Source organism: Rhinoraja longicauda, chromosome 8 (genome assembly GCF_053455715.1).
Source record: "Rhinoraja longicauda isolate Sanriku21f chromosome 8, sRhiLon1.1, whole genome shotgun sequence".
Lineage (NCBI taxonomy): Eukaryota > Metazoa > Chordata > Chondrichthyes > Rajiformes > Arhynchobatidae > Rhinoraja > Rhinoraja longicauda.
The window spans coordinates 7,182,577-7,201,779 of NC_135960.1; the positions used below are offsets into that span (position 1 = coordinate 7,182,577).

At 48.1% G+C, this 19,203-nt stretch overlaps 1 pseudogene across 1 annotated transcript in view; it reads left to right on the top strand.

Annotated features, from left to right (window-relative positions):
• LOC144595735 (contactin-associated protein-like 5) overlaps positions 1-19,203 on the top strand; it is an 852,226-nt pseudogene that overhangs the window by 452,971 nt on the left and 380,052 nt on the right. The window contains exons 9-12 of the transcript XR_013547532.1: positions 7,058-7,207; positions 9,377-9,548; positions 12,125-12,231; positions 18,475-18,594. The product of XR_013547532.1 is annotated as a contactin-associated protein-like 5 (transcript). The remainder of the gene's footprint in view (positions 1-7,057; positions 7,208-9,376; positions 9,549-12,124; positions 12,232-18,474; positions 18,595-19,203) is intronic.

Below are 19,203 nucleotides of genomic sequence, written 5' to 3' on the forward strand. Positions count from 1 at the left end.
GAGACCCTTCTTCAGACTGAAGAAGTTAACCGTTCAGTCATCAGTAAAGGTCCACGACCGATCTTCCACCAAATGGGTGGTCTGGCACCTCCTTTAATGCGAGCAAAATTATGAGAGAGCACTTGAAATCCCCCCCCCCCCCCCTCCCCCCTCCCCCCTGGAAGTCCCCACAAGAATGTGGTGCCCAGTCCGGGTGAGGCGGCCGATCTCGACCTCATCGGGTCTTACATAAAAACATAGAAAATTGGTGCAGGAGGAGGCCATTCGGCCCTTCGAGCCAGCGCCGCCATCCATTGTGATCACGGCTGATCGTCCACAATCAGTAACCCGTGCCTGCCTTCTCCCCATATCCCTTGATTCCCCTAGCCCCTAGAGCTCTATCTAACTCTCTCTTAAATCCATCCTGTGTATTGGCCTCCACTGCCCTCTGTGGCAGAGAATTCCACAAATTCACAAGGTGATAAAGTTCCTTCTCGCCTCAGTTTTAAATGGCCTCCCCTTTATTCTAAGACTGTCGCCCCCAGTTCTGGACTCAATAGATAATAGACAATAGACAATAGGTGCAGGAGGAGGCCATTCAGCCCTTCGAGCCAGCACCGCCATTCAATGTGATCATGGCTGATCATTCTCAATCAGTACCCCGTTCCTGCCTTCTCCCCATACCCCCTGACTCCGCTATCCTTAAGGGCTCTATCTAGCTCTCTCTTGAATGCAACTCGCCCAACACATGGGAACAGTTTTCCTGCATCTAGCTTGTCCATTCCTTTTATAATTTTATAATTTTTCTGTAAGGAACCCCGCCGATCGGCGGGTGGATTTTGTCGTCTGTATCCGGGGGTTTGGAACTGTGGCGGGGCCGGAGCTGGCAGATCCCGTTCCCACAGCCGACATTGGTTCCGTTACTGCTCGTGATCTCTACAGATGATCCACCAAGGCTCTGGGACCAAGGGTGCCGGAAAACAAAACGACGGTGGACCTGCACTCCCCGTTTGCTGCAACACCTCCAAACTTTACCAATAACACTCCGAGCTTCTGAAAAAGCGTGAAGGTGCGGACTGCCAAAAAAACCTGGCATCGAGTTCAGCTTTTAGTTACAGCCCAGCAGGCTAACTGCACAGAGCCTTCTGTGGGAACTGCTAATTGAATGGCGAATGCTTGAAAGGTTTTGTTCGCTTGCAGATTAAACGCTGACGTTCAAACTCGGTTTGTGGAGAATCTCTTATCATCATATCATATCATATATATACAGCCGGAAACAGGCCTTTTCGGCCCTCCAAGTCCGTGCCGCCCAGTGATCCCCGTACATTAACACTATCCTACACCCACTAGGGACAATTTTTACATTTACCCAGCCAATTAACCTACATACCTGTACGTCTTTGGAGTGAATTGAATTGAATGAGTAATTGAATGAATCTTCGTATTGAAAAGGTGCAAATTACATGCGAGTGGAGATATCGACAGTTCCACAAGCTTCCCATAATTACTCCAATGTGAGCTTCGCGGTTGTTTGCGGCAAAGGATCTTTCCCCCCCCGAGTGATTTTGGATCGGCGAGGTTTCAGAACAGTGATGGAGGAAAGGCCAAGCTCGAGGGATTCAGTGGGTCGAGGAATTCCGTGCACACGGGAGCCAGCCAAGACTTTGGCGTGAAATGGTGGCGGCTAGACATGGAGGGATGCAAGGGCGGCGCGGGTGGCGAGGCGGTAAAGCTGCCGCCTCACTGCGCCAGAGACCCGGGTTCAATCCTAACTCTGGGTGCTGCCTGGATGGAGCTTGTACGTTCTCCTTGTGACCGCACGGGTTTTCTCCGGGTGCTCCGGTTTCCTCCCACGCTCCAAAGACGTACAACTTTGTCGGTTAATTGGCTTTGGTAAAATTGTAAATTGTCCCCGAGAGTGTAGGATAGTGGTATGGGGTAAACGCTGGTCGGCAGGCCGAAGGGCCTGTTTCCGCACTGTATCTCCAAAGTCTAGAGAATTGAACAGGTATATGGATAGGAAAGGTTTCGGGGCAAGTGGGTCAAATTCAGGCTGGTGGGAATAGACAATAGACAATAGACAATGCAGGAGAAGGCTATCCGGCCCTTCGAGTCAGCACTGCCATTTAATGTGATCATAGCTGATCATCCACAATCAATATCCCGTTCCTGCCCTCTCCCCATACCGCCTGACTCCGCTATCATTAAGAGCTCTATCTAACTCTCTCTTGAAAGCATTTAGAGAATTGGCCTCCACTGCCTTCTGAGGCAGAGAATTCCATAGATTTACAACTCTCTGACTGAAAAGTATTTCCTCATCTCCATTCTAAATGGCCAACCCCTTATTCTTAAATTGTGGCCCCTGGTTCTGAACATGTTTCGTGCCTCTAACGTGTCCAATCCCTTAATAATCTTATATGTTTCAATGTTCCCCTCTCATCCTTCTAAATTCCAGTGTATACAAGCCCAGCCGCTCCAGTCTTTCAACATACGACAGTCCCGCCATTCCGGGAATGTACCTAGTGAACCTACAGCCAAGATGGGGCATCTTGGTTGGCATTGAGAGGTTAGGCCAAGAGACCATTTTCCGTGCCCTATGACTCTATGTCTCTATGACTCTAAGAATGATGGTTTGTAAAGGTGAAGACCTCAAGGATCAGTTAAAGAGAGAAACATGGGGTACAGCGGTAGAGTTGCTGCATTACAGCACCCGAGACCCGGATGTGATCCTGACTACGGGTGCTGTCTGCACAGAGTTTGTACATTTTCCCCGTGACCCGCATGGATCTACTGGGGCCGGACAATTTAGATTTAGATTTAGATTTAGATTTAGAGATACAGCGCGGAAACAGGCCCTTCGGCCCACCGAGTCCGCTCCGCCCAGCGATCCCCGCACACATTTAACCTGTATCCTACACACACGAGGAACAATTTTTACATTTACCCAGCCAATTAACCAACATACCTGTACGTCTTTGGAGTGTGGGAGGAACCCGAAGATCTCGGAGAAAACCCACGCAGGTCACGGGGAGAACGTACAAACTCCGTACAGACGGCGCCCGTAGTCAGGATCGAACCTGAGTCTCCGGCGTTGCATTCGCTGTGGCAGCAACTCTACCGCTGCGCCACCGTGCCGCTCAGCAGTGACCGTGATGCTCTTCCTCTGCATGAGGTTTGGCTTGAAGCAGTGAAAGGTTGAGGGAGGAGGGGGGGGGGGTGGGGGGGGGGGGGGGGCAGTGAGGGGGGATCTCATTGAAACCCATCAAATAATGAAAGGCCTGGATAGAGTGGATGTGGAGAGGATGTTTCCAGTAGTGGGGGTGTACCCGTACAAAACCCACGCGGTCACGGGGAGAATGTAAAAACTCCATACATGCAGCACCCGAGGTCAGGATCGAACCCAGGTCTCTGGGGACTGTATGGCAGCAACTCTACCGCTGCACCACTGTGCCGCCCATTTGATTGCACCTTTAATGCACCGTTCATCACTGAGCTGATGAAGGAGAGCAGAAAGACTGGACGAGAATTGGGCAGAGAAGATTTCCAGGTGAAATACTGATTCCCAGTTCTAATGAAGGTCTTCGAACTGAAGCATTGTTTAGTTCAGTTTAGAGATACAGCGCAGAAACAGGCCCTTTGGCCCATCGAGTCCGCACCGACCGGCGATGCCCCACACATTAACACTATCCTACACATACTACGGACAATTTTACATTGAGACCAAACCAATTACCTTACAAACCTGTGGTCTTTGGAGCGCGGGAGGAAACCGAAGATCTCGGAGAGAAAACCCACGCAGGTCACGGGGAGAACGCACAAACTCCGCACAGCCAAGCACCCATAGTCGGGATCGAACCTGGGTCTCCGGCGCTGCAAGTGCTGTAAGGCGGCAACTCAACCGCTGCGCCACCGTGCCGCCCTAACTCTGATTCTCCTCCCGCAGATGTGGCCTGACCCGCTGAGTGTTTCCAGCATTTTCTGTTTTGTTTAATTCAACACCTTCAAGTTATTAATTTATCAAGCAGTAAATGAGCTAATATTTACCTCGCGCTTCGCAAAGCTAATCTGACGCTGGTGTAGCAGACAGGCTCTCCAGGGAAAGCTCCACAGAGTACATGCATGTTTGCACTTCATGGCCTGGCATCACGATGAGCCCAAAACTGAGGCACAGTCGGGATATTGCCGGGGAAGAACAAACAGCGTTCGGGAATTCGAGCTGTAAATCCCAATCGTTGTGGCATTTCTGTGCCCAAACACTGAGAGTGGAACTGCCAACATTTGCCCACAAAGACCTGTGTTGACAAAACATTCCACTCATCTCTTTTCTTGTTTTACCAATTGTCTGAAGTTCTCACAGAGTTATAGAGTCATAGAGTGATACAGCGTGGAAACAGGCCCCTCAGCCCAACTTACCAACACCGGCCAACATGTCCCAGCTACACTAGTCCCACCTGCCTGCGCTTGGTCCATATCCTTCCAAACCTGTCCTATCCAAACACATGTCTAACTGGTTCTTAAACGTTGGGATAGTCCCATCCTCAACTATGTCCTCTGGCAGCTTGTTCCATACACCCACCATCATCTGTATGAAAAAGTTACCCCTCAGATTCCTATTAAATCTTTTGCCCTTCACCTTGAACCTATTGAGGTCCTCTGGTCCTCGATTCCCCTACTCTCGGCAAGAGACTCTGTGCACCTACCCGATCTATTCCTCTCATGGTTTTGTACGGAAATGACTTTGGGTGTAAGTAAAGTTCTGACAGGAAACAATGAATGTAATGAACAGCAGAATGGTGTGGGTATTGTAGTGCAAACTGACGTGGTGCAGGAAACAAAAAGACTAAACTCAGTCATGGAATAAGCAAATGAAGTAGAGTTGAGAGTAAGGGTAGACAATAGACAATAGACAATAAGTGCAGGAGTAGGCCATTCAGCCCTTCGAGCCAGCACCGCCATTCAATGTGATCATGGCTGAACATTCTCAATCTGTACCCCGTTCCTGCCTTTTCCCCATACCCCCTGACTCCGCTATCCTTAAGAGCTCTATCTAGCTCTCTCTTAAATGCATTCAGAGAATTGGCCTCCACTGCCTTCTGAGGCAGAGAATTCCACAGATTCACAACTCTCTGACTGAAAAAGTTTTTCCTCACCTCCATTCTAAATGGCGTACCCCTTATTCTTAAACTGTGGCCCCTGGTTCTGGACTCCCCCAACATTGGGAACATGTTTCCTGCCTCTAACGTGTCCAACCCCTTAATAATCTTATACGTTTCAATAAGATCCCCTCTCATCCTTCTAAATTCCAGTGTATACAAGCCTAGTCGCTCCAGTCTTTCAACATATGACAGTCCCGCCATTCCGGGAATTAACCTAGTAAACCTACGCTGCACGCCCTCAATAGCAAGAATATCCTTCCTCAAATTTGGAGACCAAAACTGCACACAGTACTCCAGGTAAGGGTATGTGGCACCAGCATTGGCAAAGGAGCATGCTAGAATTGATTGCTTCAGGAGACTGATAGCCATGGGGAAGAAGCTGTCCTTAAGTATGAGATTTAGCCCCAAGCTCCATTCCTTCTGGTCTCTTATGTTTGATTATATATCAAAGGCGTGGAAATCCGAGTCTCGCCCTACATTCTAGCCCGAGTCTAGACCTACCAGTCGCTGAGGGAGCGTGGAAATGTGATACACATGGAAGGCCTCCGAAATAAACTTGCCAACAAGGAGAATGACTTCCTGGACATCTGGAAACCGCTTCTCGACAAATGGTCAATAACCCAGCAGAAATGAACTGACCCATATACCTCATGTGCTTGACAGGATGAGATAAGGTCAATAGACAATAGACAATAGGTGCAGGAGTAGGCCATTCGGCCCTTCGAGCCAGCACCACCATTCAATGTGATCATGGCTGATCATTCTCAATCAGTACCCCGTTCCTGCCTTTCCCCCATACCCCCTGACTCCGCTATCCTTAAGAGCTCTATCTAGCTCTCTCTTGAATGCATTCAGAGAATTGGCCTCCACTGCCTTCTGAGGCAGAGAATTCCACAGATTTACAACTCTCTGACTGAAAAAGTTTTTCCTCATCTCCGTTCTAAATGGCCTACCCCTTATTCTGAAGCTGTGGCCCCTGGTTCTGGACTCCCCCAACATTGGGAACATATTTTCTGTCTCTAACGTGTCCAACCCCTTAATAATCTTATACGTTTCGATAAGATCCCCTGTCATCCTTCTAAATTCCAGTGTATACAAGCCTGTTCTTGATGCATCACATCGACATATCTTTGGGCCCACACTTGTTGCCAATGTTAGTTTTTGTTTTATTTTGTCTTCTGTTTTTTTGTTTATTTCCTTCAATTCCTGAATTATTTTTTTTATTTTTTTTTTAAAAGGTAAATGATTTTTTTTTCTTTGTTTACTGTTTGTTCTAAAGAAAAGTTTTTTAAAAAGTCTGAGATCCTGTATCTTCTCCCCAGAAGGTGGAAGAGAGAAAACGGTAGATACACACAAAACTAAGCTTGTATACACTGGAATTTAGAAGGATGAGAGGGGATCTTATCGAAACATATAAGATTATTAAGGGGTTGGACATGTTAGAGGCAGGAAACATGTTCCCAATGTTGGGGGAGTCCAGAACAAGAGAAAGAAGGAATGGGTGACATTTCCAAGTCGAGACCCTTCTTCAGACTGTAGGAGTTAGATAGAGCTCTAGGGGGCTAGTGGAATCAAGGGATATGGGGAGAAGGCAGGCACGGGGTAGTGATTGGGGACGATCAGCCATGATCACAATGAATGGCGGTGCTGGCTCCAAGGGCCAAATGGCCTCCTCCTGCACCTATTTTCTATGGTTTTATGTTTCTATGACCCGGAACGTCACCCATTCCTGCCTGTCCCGCTGAGTTACTCCAGCTTTTTGCGTATATCTTCAGTTTAAACCAGCACCTGCAGTTCTTTCCTACAGATAAGAGTTGGTGTTGCCACTATGTTTGCAATGGGCATTGTGGGCCAAAGGGCCTGTTCCTAATCCATGTTCTACAAATGTAACTGTGAATCAAGGACTGTTTTACCTCCCGCAGGTGCCCATCTAAACGACGGCCAGTGGCACTCCATCCATTTGACTGTCAAGGGGAATCGTCTTAGTGTCTCGTTGAACGACGAGGAATCCTCCGCTTCACATTTGACCACGCAGGCACGAACATCTTCGGGAAGTCGCTACTATTTTGGAGGTGGGGGTCTCTCTATATATATGTATATATGCTTTGTGCATTAATTCACTTGTCATTTTTAACACGCCACCCAGTTGTAAGGTTGTATCTAGTCAGAGGTCTGGACACATATAGGGTTGCCAACTTCCTCACTCCCAAATAAGGGCCAAAGGGTGACGTCACTGCCCCGCGCCCCGCGTGACTTCACCCAGCCAGCGGCCACGTGCTCCCGCTCCACCAATGGCGGCGAACCGGGCCGGGAGCCTAGTTGCTACGCAACCTCCGTCAGGCGACGCCCCGGCCTACACTGTCCGGGACTACAGCGGCCCCCGGGCTACAGTGTCCGGGCTTACACTGTCCGGGCATACAGTGACCAGGCCTACAGTATCCAGGCATACAGTGTCTGGGCATACAGTGTCCAGGCCTACAGTGTCCGGGCATACAGTGTCCAGGCATATAGTGTCCGGGCCTACAGTGACCAGGCATACAGTGTCCAGGCCTATAGTGTCCGGGCCTACAGTGTCCAGGCCTTCAGCGTCCGGGCCTACAGCGTCCAGGCCTACAGCGTCCGGGCCTACAGCGCCGGGCCTACAGCGTCCGGGCCTACAGTGTCCAGGCATACAGTGTCCGGGCCTACAGTGTCCGGGCCTACAGTGTCCAGGCATACAGTGTCTGGGCCTACAGTGTTCAGGCCTACAGTGTCCGGGCCTACAGCGCCGTCTGGGCCGAATACGGGACAAGGGCGGTCACGTACGGGACAAATCAATTTAGCCCAAAATATGGGATGTCCCGGCTAATACGGGACAGTTGGCAACCCTAATCACATAGCTCATAGAATAAGATTGAATGAGGAATTTTGCGACTTTGAAGTTATTGGAGGACAATCTTTACCGAAAAATATCTTCGAATTGCCTTTGACCAACAACTGGCCTTTTCGTTTAGTTTCGAGATACAGCGTGGAAACAGGCCCTTCGGCCCACCGAGTCCGCGCCGACCAGCGATCCCCGCATACTGACACTATCCCACACACACTAGGGACAAATTACAATTTTACCAAGCCAATTAGCGTACAAACCTGTATGTCTTCTGTAGCGTGGGAGAAAACCGGAGCTCCCAGAGAAAACCCACGCAGGTCACGGGGAGAACGTACAAACTCTATACAGAGAAGCACCCCTAGTCAGGGATTGAACCCATTGACAATTTACATCAGCCAGTTAGCCTACAATCCCACACATCTTTGGAATGTGGGAGGAAATATTTAGGTTTCGACGACATCTCTCGTTCTTCTCAATTCCAAAAGCTTAGATGCATTACATTCATTCTCTCCGGGGAAGAGAAAGGTTTCTATTTTCATATTTCTACAATCAACACTGTATCACTTACTTTTTTTGATTTTGTATCGTATTATTGTCGGTCTCAGCCTTTTCGTCAAAGAGAGAGACACGCCAAGCTGGAGTAACTCAGAGAAAACTGGCCCAGGCAGCATCTATGGAGAAAAGGAATAGGTGATGTTTTGGGGCGAGACCCTTCTTCAGACCGAGAGTCAGGGGAGAGGGAAACGAGTGTGACATAGACGATGCATGGGACAAATGAATGAAATACTGAAGCAGCAACAATAATCAAGGAAAGGTGGAGCCCACACTGGTTCATTGTTGGCTGTGGGATAGGTGATAACGAGTTATGCAGATAGAGCAACTCAACAGGACGACAGTGGAACCTGGATAGAGTGGATGTGGAGAGGATGTTTCCACTAGTGGAAGAGTCTAGGACCAGAGGTGGACTCGTTGGGTCGAAGGGTCCCCTAGTCAGGATGCTAAATTCTTGCTCACTTGCTGTGTTCCAGAGCCAGGGGGTCAAACTGTTTCAGAATCCATAAGCAGGGGCCACTGTTTAAGAATAAGGGGGTAGGCCATCGTGGACTGAGATGAGGAAAAACTTTTTCACCCAGAGAGTTGTGAATCTGTGGAATTCTTTGCCACAGAAGGCAGTGGAGGCCAATTCACTGGATGTATTCAAGAGAGAGTTAGACTTAGCTCTTAGGGCTAACGAAATCAGGGGATATGGGGGAGAAAGCAGGAACGGGGTACTGATTGTGGGTGATCAGCCATGATCACATTGAATGGCGGTGCTGGCTCCAAGGGCCGAACGGCCCACTCCTACACCTATTTTCTATGTCTCTATTTTCTGTAGGCTGCCCTGGAAACGCCATGGATGCTGACTGTTCCAACACGATCGGCCCATTCCAAGGTTGCATGCGAGTGTTCTCCATCGACGACCAGCCAGCCAATCTCCTTCTGGTGCAGCAGGGTCTGGAAGGTAACTTCAGCGACCTGCAAATAGACGTGTGTGGCATCGTGGACAGGTAATCCTGCTTCCTAATCAATGAGTGTATCTTCCTATTCAAAGGGCGGCACGGTGGCGCAGCGGTAGAGTTGCTGCCTTACGGCGCCCGCATCGCCAGAGACCCGGGTTCGATCCCGACTACGGGTGCTTGTCTGTACGTTCTCCCCGTGACCTGCGTGGGCTTTCTCCGAGATCTGCGGTTTCCTCCCACACTCCAAAGACGTGGCTTGGTGTAGATGCAAATTGTCCCTAGTGTGTGTGTGTAGGATAGTGTTAGTGTGTGGAGATCGCTGGTCGGTGCAGACTCGGTGGGCCGAAGGGCCAGTTTCCACGTTGTATCTCTAAACTAACAAAAAAGTCTAACTAATCCTAACTCCAAAGCCATTTATTGTCAACTTTAAAGTACAGATGCTCCCCGACTTACATGAGGGTTATGTCCCACGTGAGTTATATGTTCCATAAGTGCAAACGGAAGTGCCACTGTGCATGCGTAAATTTACTATTCGTACTGTGTGGTGCCAGTGGGAGAGCATGTGGGAGCTCCGACGCGGAGCTCGTGAGCGAGCTCCGTTGTGGAGACCAGGAGGGAGCTCCGTCGTGGAGACCACGGGAGGAACTGTGAGGTGGCGATCATAAGGGAGCTCCGAGATGGAGACCACGTGGGAACTTCAATATGGAGACCACGAGGGAGCTCTGACATGGAGACCACAAGACAGCTCCGTCGTAGAGACCACAGGTGGAACTCCGACGTGGAGAACATGCAACATGGTTAATAAAGCAGTGGGCTTGAAGAATTGCTTACATATGTGCAAGTTTATGTAAGTCACCTATTACCTGTGGAGTTGGGGAGAGCCTTTATAGACTTAAAGGGAAAATCATCATTGTTAAATACCTCTAAAATATTAAGATCAAATGATGAAGTGAATGGACACTCTTTTTTCTTCAGGGTAGGGTAGGGTACAACTGGAGGACATAGCTTTAAGGGCCAGTCCCACTTAGGCGATTTTTTTAGGTGACTGCCTGCTTCTGTCAAAGTCGTAGCAGATCGCCGAAATTTTCTTTTACCTGACGACAATGACCACGACAATGCCGAGTCAGGTCGAGATTACAGCGTCTTCGGAAACATCGCGAAATTCCCACGCTGTCAATGCTTCTCCGGCGTCCTAATTTTCACTGAAATCACTGACTAGTCTGTAATTCTCTTGTGACACTGGTGCATCTGCTGGTGGTTTCATTGCTGGTACATCGAGTTTTGAAATATAACATCTTGCCCGGGTTACTTGAAAACCAAGCTTCACGGTAACAAGGCATAAACTGGATTGACTTCCAGTTTACAAATAGCAGTATTAAGAAATTTAATTTTAAACGTGGTTAAATGGATTTTTGTGCAGAGTGTGGGCATTCTTTGAAAATGTACGGGAGATGCATATCTGGTTTCTGGGTTGCATGTCTGGGTTGGGAGCCCACTTTAAATGTAATCGCTGATGGCCATAAACATCGTGAAAATCCCCACACTTACTTGACCGTCAAACTGTCGCCTCCAATCTACCTGTCAAATGTCCTGACGGTAAATAAATTGGTTAAACACAAGTATTTTAAGGTATCTTCAAGTGACTTTACTTAATTTAATCACAAAATGCTGGAGTAACTCAGCAGGTCAGGCAGCATCTCAGGAGAGAAGGGATGGGTGACTTTTTGGGTCGAGACCTATCTTCGACCCGAAACGTCACCCATTCCTTCTCTCCTGAGATGCTGCCTGACCTGCTGAGTTACTCCAGCATTTTGTGAATAAATACCTTTGATTTGTACCAGCATCTGCAGTTATTTTCTTACATTACTTAATTTATTATTACGTGCTTCTAAATGCATCTGCGACAACCTAGCAAACCTGGGGACAGCATGCGACAGCGCCCGCAATAAGCAACGTTACCTGGCGACAAGCCAGCTGTCGCTGAGAAATTTCAATCCGGTTGATTTCTCAGCAACGCGCTGAGATCCACTACGATTCTTTGAAGACTCCTCATGATCATGCCTGCAACACCCCGGCGAACTGTCGGCAACAGCCTAGTCGCCGGCAATCGCCTTAAAATCGCCTAAAGTGGTTAGGCCCTTTAAAGGTGAAAGGGGAAAGATTTAGAATGGACCAGGGGAGTGGGGGTGTGTAACACACCGATGGTGATGGGTATATGGAACAAGCTGCCAGCGTGCGGCACGGTGGCGCAGCGGTAGAGCTACTGCCTTACAGCACCAGAGATCCAGGTTCGATCCTGACTATGGGTGCTTGTCTGTACGGAGTTTGTACGTTCTCCCCGTGACCTGCATGGGTTTTCTACGAGATCTTCGGTTTCCTCCCACACTCCAAAGACGTACAGGTTTGTAGGTTAATTGGCTCGGCAAATGTAAAAATTGTCCCTAGTGGGCGTAGGATAGTACAAACGGGGATCGCTGGTCGGCACGGACCCGGTGGGCCGAAGGGCCTGTTTCCGCGCTGTATCTCTAAAAACTAAAAACAAAAAGCTTTTCACTGCACGTGACAATAAACTAAACTGGAACTGAAATTTTCTTCTAACATGAGGTGCTTTCATTGTGCAACAGGTGCTTACCAAACTACTGTGAACATGGAGGGGAATGCTCTCAGTCCTGGAGTAGCTTCTTCTGTGACTGCACTGGGACAGGTTACACAGGAGCAACGTGCCATAACTGTAAGTAACACCAAGCTAAGACTTATTGCGTGCGACGAATCTGCTGGTTGATCACGGTGTACTGTTGACACACAAAGTTGGGCAGAGGGGGGAACTGGGTTAAGAGATACTGCGCGGAGTCTGCGCCGACCAGTGATCCCCGCACACTAACACTATCCAACAGACAATAGACAAGTCATTACCTCTCATGAATCACTTTCACAACAAGTATAGCTCCAATACCTCAGAGTAAGAATCCCAGTTGCAACACGTTTACCGTTAACCGTTTTTAACCAAGACAGCACACCCCCTCCATGACACACTGGTCAACCTGTGAGGAGCACCTTCAGCAATAGACAATAGACAATAGACAATAGGTGCAGGAGTAGGCCATTCGGCCCTTCGAGCTAGCATCGCCATTCAATGTGATCATGGCTGATCGTCCACACTAGGGACGATTTTACATTCATACCAAGCTAATTAACCTACAAACATGTTGGTCCTTGGAGAGTGGGAGGAAACCGAAGATCTCGGAGAAAACCCACGCAGGTCACGGGGAGAACGTGCAAACCCCGTACAGGCAGCACCCGTAGTCGGGATCGTACCCGGGACTCTTGCGCTGTAAGGCAGTAATACCACCGCTGTGCTACCGTGTCGCCGACCTTCGTAGATGAGCAGGTTTGACAGTGAGCCCGGAGCCAAAGGCAAGTCACTTTTTGAGCGTAGGAAGGAACTGCAGATGCTGGTTTACACCGAAGATAGACACAAGAAGCTGGAGTAACTCAGCGGGTCAGGCAGCGTCTCTGGAGAGAAGGAATGGTCTGAAGAAGGGTCTCGGCCTGAAACATCACCTACTGCTTCCTCAACTTGCCCACACCGGCCAACATGACCCATCTACACTAGTCCCACCTGCTTGCATTTTGCCCATATCCCTCTAAACCTGTCCTATCCATTTCCTCTCTAAATGTTTCTGGAACGTTGTGATAGTACCTGCCTCGACTACTTCCTCCAGCAGCTCGTTCCATATAGACAATAGACAATAGACAATAGACAATAGGTGCAGGAGTAGGCCATTCAGCCCTTCGAGCCAGCACCACCATTCAATGCGATCATGGCTGATCACTCTCAATCAGTACCCCGTTCCTGCCTTCTCCCCATACCCCCTCACTCCTCTATCCTTAAGAGCTCTATCCAGCTCTCTCTTGAAAGCATCCAACGAACTGGCCTCCACTGCCTTCTGAGGCAGAGAATTCCACACCTTCACCACTCTCTGACTGAAAAAGTTCTTCCTCATCTCCGTTCTAAATGGCCTACCCCTTATCCTTAAACTGTGGCCCCTTGTTCTGGACTCCCCCAACATTGGGAACATGTTTCCTGCCTCTAATGTGTCCAATCCCCTAATTATCTTATATGTTTCAATACCTACCACCCTTTGTGCAAAAAGGTTACCCCTCGAGGGAAGCAGTCAGTGATGTTTCGTGTCGAGACCCTTCTTCAGACCATTCCTTCTCTCCAGAGACGCTGCCTGACCCGCTGAGTTACTCCAGCTTTTTGTGTCTTCAAGTCACTTTGAACTAACCGCCCTCTGAAATGGCCTATCAAATCACAAGATTAAAAAGAGCCCGACCAGAAATATTCGCAGCCCACAAATGAATAATAAAAATAACTAAAGCTTCGCAGTCCCTCTCAGATATAGATCTTTAAATCAATTCAACAATTACTTGTCGACTCTGGAGCATCTGCGATAATATTTAATTTGTCCTTGGTTCCAGTCGGTCACTTATAATCCTTTGTTGTATGTAAGCAGGGTCATAGGGTCAGAGTCTTACAGCGTGGGAACAGGCCCTTCGGCCCAACTTGCCCACACCGGCCAACAAGACCATTCTACACTAGTCCCACCTGCTTGCATTTGGCCCATATCCCTCTAAACCTGTCCTATCGATGTACATCTCTAAATGTTTCTGAAACGTTCCGTTAGTACCTGCCTCGACTACTTCCTCCAGCAACTCGTTCCATATACCTACCACCCTTTGTGCAAAAAAGTTACCCCTCAGGTTCTATTGAAATCTTTCCCCCACCTTAAACCTATGTCGTGTGGTTCTCGATTCCCCGACTCCAGGCAAGAAACTCTGTGCAACTACCCAATCTATTCCTTTCGTGATTTTGTACACCTCTATAAGGTCACCCCTTATCCTCCTGCACTACAAGGAATAGAGACCCAGCCTGCTCAACCTCTCCCTATAGCTCAGACCCTCGAGACCTGGCAACATCCTCACTCCCAACTTTTTGTGTCTAACTTCAGTAAAAAGACTATTCCTGCTGTACCCCTGATCTCTAACTAACTCTACGACTCTTAACTTAAATCAATTTAATCATGCAATCCGTTAATGCTGGAGTTACATCTCTTTAATGTTTAAATAGGATATTGTGCTCATATATCAGGGAAGTGTAATAATAATCTGAATGAGAGAGCAAGGAAGGTCAACTGCTGAGATAGATTTGAACAAGGATTTAATATAGTCTTCTGTAATTTTAGCTCAGACGACTAACTCCACTAAATGCGACCATTTTGCACAAAAGATGCATCCTAGTTTGTTGAATTACAGAGCAGTGGACAGGCCGAGACCAGTTAAACTTGGCACAGGTTCGTTCATTCAATAGAAATGGAGATGAGGAGGAATTTCTTTCGTCAGAGGGTGGTGAACCTGTGCAAGTTGTTGGCACAGGTGGCTGTGGAGGCCAAGCCAATGGATGTGTTTAAGAGAGGGATAGACAGATTCTTGATTAGTACGTGTGTCAGGTGTTATGGGGGAAGGCAGGAGAATGGGGTTGAGAGCGAGAGAGAGAGAGAGAGAGAGAGAGAGATCGGCCATGATTGAATGGGAGAGTAGACACGATGGGCCGAATGGCCTAATTCAGCTCCTTTAACTTATGAGCTTTCAAAGATCATGGGAATTAGCATAATTAATTCTACATAGCTGTATTTACCCTGCATTCTTGTATCATCAGGTCATGGCAATAAAAATCTATCAGTATCGGATTTAGAAGTTGCCTCATTCCCTGCACCAAGTTGTGGCACGGTGGTGTAGCGGTAGAGCTACTGCCTTGCAGCGCCAGAGACCCGGGTTCGATCCTGTCCACGGGTGCTCTCTGCATAGAGTTTGTACGTTCTCCCCGTGACCTGCGTGGGTTTTCTCCGAGATTTTCGGTTTCCTCCCACACTCCAATGACGTACAGGTTTTTAGGTTAATTGGCTTGGTGTCAATGTAAAATTGTCCCTCGTGTGCGTAGGATAGTGTTAATGTGCGGGGATCGCAGGTTAGTGCGGACCCGGTGGGCTGAAGGGCATGTTTCTGCGCTGTATCTCTAAACTAAACTAAACCAAACAATCGCCTCTTGTAAAAAGTTTTGAACTTTCATCACTCTGTCTCCTGACTTCACTTCTTAAAACAAAATAATAGCTAGATACTGGAAAATTCAAATATAGTGATGTAGAATCACACAGCACGGAAACAGGGCCATTGTCCCAACTTGCCCATATTGACCAAGATGCCCCATCTATGTTAATCCCACCTGGCCCATCTATACACTAAAACTCTCGTTTGCTTGTTCGTTTGTCCCTGAACTACAGCCAAAACGGTACACGATAGCGCGACAATTTTAGGCCCAACTTACTCACCGTCGTCCCTTTGGTGCTAATGGACGAAGTCTCATTGAAATCGGTTATATTTTTTTAAGTTATTCCCATTTTAAAGTTTAAATCTATCTCCTAGGGAGGGAGGGGGGAGGGAGGGAGAGGGGCGGAGGGAGGGAGGATAAGGGGGGGTTGAGGGGGATGGAGTGTGAGGGAGGGGAAATGGCGAGGGGAGGGAAGAGCAAGGGGGGAGGGGGGGGGCGGTGGGGGGGGGGAGGAGGGGGTGCTGCACCAATGCAGGAGAGGTTTGGGCCCAACGGGTCCACTTGGTCTAGTATCCCTCTAAACCTCTCCTATCCATGTATCATGTACCTGTATGAATGTCTTTTAAATGTTGTTATAGTGCCTGCCTCAACTACCTCAATGATCCCAAAGTGACATTTTTCACGTTAGAAGTGCGCTGCTGCTAAAATAAAACCTGCAAAAGTAAATGAGCTCTCCCGAACCAACCGAGTAAGCAAGAAACTATATTTCTCGTGGGTTTGAAGCCAGTGGGCTTCTTCTTCATTGCAGTGATCTAATTCCCAGGTCATTTATGTCGGCGAAGGTTTGGTTTAGTTTAGTTTGGAGAAACAGCGCAGAAACAGGTCCTGCGGCCCTGCTGATTCTGCACCGACCAGCAATCCCCGCGCACACCAGGGGCAATTTACAATTAGACCAAGCCAATTAACCAACAAACCTGCACGTCTTTGGAGTGTGGGAGGAAACTGGAGCTCCTGGAGAAAACCTACGCAGGTCACCGGGAGAATAGACAATAGACAATAGGTGCAGGAGGAGGCCATTCGGCCCTTCGAGCCAGCACCACCATTCAATGTGATCATGGCTGATCTTTCTCAATCAGCACCCCGTTCCTGCCTTCTCCCCATACCCCCTGACTCCGCTATCCTTAAGAGCTCTATCTAGCTCTCTCTTGAATGCATTCAGAGAATTGACCTCCACTGCCTTCTGAGGCAGCGAATTCCACAGATTTACAACTCTCTGAGTGACATTTTTTTTCCTCATCTCAGTTCTAAACGGCCTACCCCTTACTTTTAAACTGTGGCCCCTGGTTCTGGACTCCCCCAACATTGGGAACATGTTTCCTGCCTCTGACGTGTCCAACCCCTTAATAATCTTATATGTAGCAACTCCGTACAGATAGCACCTGTGGTCAGGATCGAACCTGGATATCTGGCGCTGTAAGGCAGAGGCTCTACCGATGCAAGTGTAGAAGTCAGGGAAGTGTGAACATTGACTTCTCTAACTTCAAATAACCCTTGCTTTCCCTCTCTCTCTCTCTCCATCCTTCCCCCTTTACAGTTCTCTGACCAGTCCTCCCTCGTGTCTCCGACTACACTTTACTTCTGTCTGCGTAGTTGTTACCTTCTCCCATCTAACAATGATCTATTCTGCATTTTCCTTGACCTCGATTCCCTTTGTCCTTTTTCACACCTTCACACTTCCTTACCTATGTATCTCCCTCTTCCCGACATCTGCCCGAAGAAGGGTCTCGAGCCGAAACGTCACCCATTCCTTCTCTCCCGAGATGCTGCCTGTCCCGCTGAGTTACTCCAGCATTTTGTGTCTACCATTATTAAATGCGCCCTTCTTTAAGGTCATAAGGTCATAAGTGATAGGAATAGAATTAGGCCATTTGGGCCATCAAGTCTACTCTGCCATTCATTTGTGGCTGATGTATCTTACCCTCTGAACCCCATTAAATGTCTCCCCTCTTACCTTATGTATACGCCCTCTAGTTTTTGGAATCCTCTATCATGGGGAAAAGACTATGAGTGTTCACTCTTTCAATGCCCCTCGGGATCTTGTAATAATAATAATAATAATAATATATTTATTTTATATAGCGCCTTATCACATGCTCAAAGCGCTTTACAAATACATTTAACATAAAGACAAACAGACAAACTATCCTGACGGAAAAGCGGCGAATATTCAACGCCAGCGTCCTCTCACGTCAGGGTCCGGCAGCAGACATCAAAAAGCACAAGACACACAGATACAATTTTTTACACAAAACAGCTCAATAAGGTCACCCCTCAACCTCCTACGTTCTAAAGAAAAAAGTCCTAGCTTATCCAAACCCACTCAGAGCTCAAGTCCAACTTAAGATCAACCGCAATCTTGATGGATGGCAGAGCAAACTCAAGAGACCAGATTACTGATTCTTCTGCTCTTGAAGGTATTTATTCACACAATGCTGGAGGAACTCAGCGGGTCAGGCAGCACCTCAGGAGAGAAGGAATGGGTGACGCTTCGGGTCGAGACCCTTCTTCAGACTGATGTCAGGGGGGCGGGACAAAGGAAGGATATAGGTGGAGGCAGGGAGTTACAGGGAGTCATAGAAGGAATGGGTGACTCCCGCTGAGTCACTGCAGCATTTTGTGTCTACCTTAGACAGGAGAATAGGGATTAGGAGGGGAGAGGTAGGTTTGCCATGATTGAATGGCGGAGTAGACTTGATGGGCCGAATGGCTTATTTCTGCACCTATCGCTTATGATCTTGTGACCTTGTGACGTTATCACGCCCGCACTAATCAAACGTTGGACTTTTTTTCCTCTTCATTCCATAGCCAGGTACAAGCAGTCCTGTGAATCGTACAAACACACGGGAAATGCCTCAGGTTTCTTCTCCATTGATCCCGATGGCAGTGGGCCGAGATCGCCATTGCTTGTTTACTGTGACATGACAGGTGAGCTCATCCTTCCTATTCTGAAGGGACTGGACGGGCTAGAGGCAGGAAACATGTTCCCCATGTTTGGGGGGGAGTCCAGAACCAGGGGTTAAGTATAAGGGGTGGGCCGTTTAGGACTGAGATGAGGAAAAGCTTTTTCTCCCAGAGATATTTTCATTCAAAAGTTAAGAAATAAGATGTGAATCTGTGGGATTCTCTGCCACAGAAGGCAGTGGAGGCCAATTCACTGGGTGTTTTCAAGAGAGAGTTAGATTTAGCCTCATCTGGCACTTCGGCGATACATTCCTCAATCACTTTGACCGAATGCAGTTTATGGATTCATAATATATTTGTGCTGACTGCCATTCCTGCTCTGTAGGCAAGACGTCAACAAACAATATGGAGTCCCAGAATAGAAACATAGAAAATAGGTGCAGGAGTGGGCCATTCGGCCCTTCGAGCCAGCACTGCCATTCAATGTGATCATGGCTGATCATTCTCAATCAGTACCCCGTTCCTGCCTTCTCCCCATACCCCCTGACTCTGCTATCCTTAAGAGCTCTATCCAGCTCTCTCTTGAATGCATTCATAGATCAAGGGAAATCGGGAAGAAAGCAGGAACGGGGT